The 4,806-nt window shown below is 39.0% G+C and overlaps 1 non-coding gene across 1 annotated transcript; it reads right to left on the bottom strand.

The window, feature by feature from the left end:
* Positions 1-1,128: 1,128 nt before the first annotated feature.
* TRNAC-ACA (transfer RNA cysteine (anticodon ACA)) lies at positions 1,129-1,201 on the bottom strand. The gene has a single exon. It is a non-coding gene; the product is annotated as a tRNA-Cys (tRNA).
* Between the last annotated feature and the right edge of the window lie 3,605 nt (positions 1,202-4,806).

Raw genomic sequence — 4,806 nt, 5'->3', positions numbered from 1 at the left:
AGAGAAGAGTGAGCTAAGAATAAAAGCCAGTTATACATGAATATTTAAAGAGTAGTCAGGGAAACAGCCCATGAAGAAGGCTGAAAAGAAACCACCAGATATGTGAGAGAACCAGGAGGAATTAGACCAATGGAATAGAGATAGGTCATAAGAATGTATAATGTACAACAGAGAATTTTAGAAAAGAGAAGTGAAGTGAAAATCACTTGGTCGCATCCAGCTCTTTGTGATCTCATGGACTGTAGCTCGTCAGGTTCCTCCACTGAATTCGTCCATGGAATTCTCTAGGCAAGAATAATATAGTCACTTGCCATTCCCTTCTCCAGGGGATCTTTCTGCCCCAGGGATCAAACCCAGTTCTCTTGCATTACAAGCAGATTCTTTATCATCTGAGCAACTAGGAAAGAAGGAGAGAGTCTACCAAAATCATGGTATACTGGCAAAAACATAAAGAAGTATTTACTTTAGCATTATGAATGACAGTGAAAACTGAAAAGAAATAGAGGAAAACAATAGAATGGGAAAGACTAGAGATCTCTTCAAGAAAACTGGAAATATCAAGGGAACATTTGATGTGAAGATAGGCAAAAAATAAAGGACAGAAATGGCAAGGACCTGACAGAAACAGAAGATATTAACAAGAGATGGCAAGAATGCACAAAAGAACTATACAAAAAAGGTCTTAATGACCCAGATAACCACGATAGTGTGGTCACTCACCTAGAGCCAGACATCCTGGAGTATGAAGTCAAGTGGGCCTTAGGAAGCATTACTATGAACAAAGCTAGTGGAAGTATGGAATTCCAGCTGAGCTATTTCAAATCCTAAAAGATAATGGTGTGAAAGTGTTGCACTCAATATGTCAGCAAATTTGGAAAACTCAGCAGTGGCCACGGGACTTGGAAAGGTCAGTTTTCATTCCAATCCCAAAGAAGGGCAATGCCAAAGAATGTTCAAATTACTGAACAATTGTGTTCATTTCAGATGCTAGTGAAAGTGAAAGTGAAGTCGCTCAGTCATGTCCAACTCTTTGCGACCCCATAGACTGTAGCCCACCAGGCTCTTCTGTCCATGGGATTCTCCGGGCAAGTATACTGGAGTGGGTTGCCATTTCCTCCTCCAGAGGATCTTCCTGACCCAGGGATCGAACCTGGGTCTCCTGCATTGTAGGCAGATGCTTTACCGTCTGAGCCACCAGGGAAGCCTATTAGATGCTAGTAAGGTAATGCTCAAAAACCTTCAAGTTAGGCTTCAAAAGTATGTGAACTGAGAACCTCCAGATGTACAAGCTAGATTTAGAAAAGGCAGAGGAACCAGAGATCAAATTGCCAACATCTCTTGGATCATAGATAAAGCAAGAGAATTCCAGAAAAACATCTATTTCTGTTTCATTGACTACACTAAGGCCTTTGACTGTGTGGATCTCAATAAACTGGAAAATTGTTAAAGAGATCGGAACACCAGACCATTTTACTTGTCTCCTGAGAAACCTGTATGCAGGTCAAGAAGCAACAGTTAGAACCAGAAATAGAACAACAGGCTGGTTCAAAACTGGGAAAGGAGTAAGTCAAGGCTGTGTACTGTCACCCTGCTTATTTAATTTATATGCAGAGTACATCATGAGAAATGTTGGGCTGGATGAATCACAAGTTGGAATCAAGATTGCCAGGAGAAAGATCAACAACCTCAGATATGCAGATGATATGACTTTAATGGCAGAAAGCAAAGAGGAACTAAAGAACCTCTCGATGAGAGTGAAAGAGGAGAGTAAAAATGCTGACTTAAAACTCAATAGGCTTCCCTGGTGGCTCAGATGGTACAGTGTCTGCCTACAATGCGGGAGACCCAGGTTCAATCCCTGGGTCGGGAAGATACTCTGGAGAAGGAAATGGCAACCCACTCCAGGATACTTGCCTGGAGAATCCCATGGACAGTGGTGCCTGGTAGGCTACAGTCTATGGGGTCGCAAAGAGTCGGACATGACTGAGTGACTTCACTTTCACTTTCTTAAAACTCAATATTCAAAAAACGAAGATCATGGCATCCAGTTGCATCACTTCATGGCAAATAGATGGGGAAAAGTGGAAACAGTGATAGATTTTATATTCTTGGCTCCAAAATCACTATGGATTGTGACTGCAGCCATGAAATTAAAAGAGGCTTGTTTCTTAGAAGAAAAGCTATGACAAACCTAGATAGCATATAAAAAAGCAGGGACATCATTTTGTCTACAAAAGTCCATATAGTCAAAGCTATGGTTTTTCCACTATTTATGTATGGATGTGAGAGTTTGACCATAAAGAAGGTTGAGACTGAAGAATTGATACTTTCGAACTGTGTTGCTTGAGAAGACTCTTGAGAGTCCCTTGGACTGCAAAGAGATCAAACCAGTCAATCCCAAAGGAAATCAATTAAGATCTGACTCATTAGAAAAGGCCCTGATGCTGGGAAAGACTGAGAGCAGAAACAGAAGCGGGTGTCGGAGAATGAGATGGTTGGATGGCATCACCGACTCAATGGACATGACTGAGCAAACTCCGGGAGATAGTGAAGGACAGGGAAGCCTGGCGTGCTGCAGTCCGATGGGTCTCAAAGAGTTGGACCTGACTTAATGACTGAACAATAGCACAAACTGAAAGCAAACTTTAACATTTACCCACTAGGGAATGTGTTATACAAATAGTCACTGGTGGACTATGCCCCTATCCAAAATTACACAAATTTATGCTTACTGACAATTATATTTATTACAAGAAAAGCAATGCAAGTTACTGACAAATGAGTATTATATGTTCTAATTTATGTAAATCTCTATACACATAGCCATCTGCTTGTACATGTAGACATAGACTAGAGAAATGTTTGGGAGAATGTTCACCCAAATGTTAATGGTGATTATCTCTGGAAGAGGAGATTTGGGGTAATTTTTACTTTCTTCTTTGCATTTTAAGTATTGCTTAAATTTGTAACAATAATTATGTAATTAAAAAATGCTGCATGTGTGGGGACAGGAAGTATATAGGAAATCTCTGTACCTTCTGCTCAATTTCACTGTGAACCTAAAACTGCATTAAAAAGTAAAGTCTAATAAAATTTTTTAAGCTGTTTTCACATGATAAAATGTTAATGAGGTTAAATACTGCAGAGAAATTGAGTAGTTAAGGACTGTGAAGTGGGAACAGAAGGTAGGTTAGAACAAGCTGAAGAGTGAATGGGACTTGAAGATAATGAGATTCCAAAGATCCTTCTAGAAACTTGAAAAAGAATCAAGAGAGACAGAATGATACGTAGAGTTAATGATAATTCCCTTTTTCCTTCAACTCCCCCCTTCCCATTTAATTCATTCTGAACACTGTTGCCAGGTAAATTCCTCAAGTACCATATTATCTTGTCATTCCTATTCTGGACTCAGTGGCTCCCACTCAATGAAGCTGAAATGACCCAGTTGCCTTTCAGAGGCCTCCAGAACCTGAATTCAATCACCATTATATTATATTAACTTATAACTTGCTTTTTCACTTATTATACTAACTTATTTTTCACTCAAATCAATTTAAAAAAATCCTAAATGTATACCTACTGAACATGTATTATAGGCCAGGCACTCTTAATATCATTGAGTCTTCAAGGACAAATTCATTATGGCCCCTGCTATCATTATAGTCATAAACCAAAGAGGATGTCAGACTTACACATCCTAACGGTATGTGTAATCCTAATGGTAGTACAGAGTCACAGAGCTGTAGCTGATTTACGAGTCAAGTGGGTAGCCCCCGCCCCCAGCAAGAGCCCATTAATGCCCGTATTTGCATCCGTTCTTGCTTCTGTGTCTCATCTTACCACCTCTTTACTATGGATTTTTAAACACCAAATCCTCCTAAGCTTTCATATCATAGATCAAGTCCAATCTGGTCATCTTGCTCCTTGACTTGATTGGCACTTACTTTATAGAATTATTCCTTTATCTTTTTGATCAGACAACACCTCCTATTCTTAGTCTACTACTTGTATGCATGAACAACCTCTTCACATTGACAATGATCTCTGAGAGCTATCACAGAATCTAGCACAGGGTTAAACATGGAGCAAGTGTGCAAAAAGAGAAAATGCCTGCTGAATCTTATCACAGAACTTCCAACCCAAGCTATGTAATATTTAAAAATAAAAGAAAATTAACTTTGAATGTGGTATATTTGAAAACATCCTAATTTGATCTGTAGGTAACACCACTTCTCAGGGTTGGAGGAGTAGGGGGGTGACAAGAGGAGGGTGGATGCTAAGACTTCAGAAGGATGGAATTTAAAATGATCAGAAAAAAATTAGAGAAAATATTGGATGATAGTCAAACCCTATCAAGATAGCATATGAAATAAATATACTCAAACTCAATTACTATGCAACACAGAAAATAAAAGCTCAATTATTATTCAAGACTATAAAAGCACAAGTATGCTCTAAGTATGAGGTGGCATTATGAGTCTGTGGTTAAAGAGACAATTACAATCATGAATATGTAAACAGAGACTCGACCTTGCCAAGGCTGGGAAGTTATCTTTACACTGTGTGATACAAATGATGCCCTTACAAGGATATCACATCTAGCTTTTATCTTCATATTTAAAAAGAAGTGTGCAAACATCACGGAGCCCTGTTTCCCAAATTTTATTCCCCTGAACATTAGGTCAGCGGGGTGTTAATGGGTGTTCCATTTTTAACATGGTCTAATGAGACTGGGAACTATTGTTATGGAAGACCCTGAAATCTTTTGATTAAAATGATGTAAAGGTCCTATGAATAGAGTTTAAA

This window comes from Bos mutus, chromosome 4 (assembly GCF_027580195.1).
Source record: "Bos mutus isolate GX-2022 chromosome 4, NWIPB_WYAK_1.1, whole genome shotgun sequence".
Lineage (NCBI taxonomy): Eukaryota > Metazoa > Chordata > Mammalia > Artiodactyla > Bovidae > Bos > Bos mutus.
Note: the sequence above shows the minus strand (reverse complement) of the source record. Positions and strands in the feature narration are given on the sequence as shown.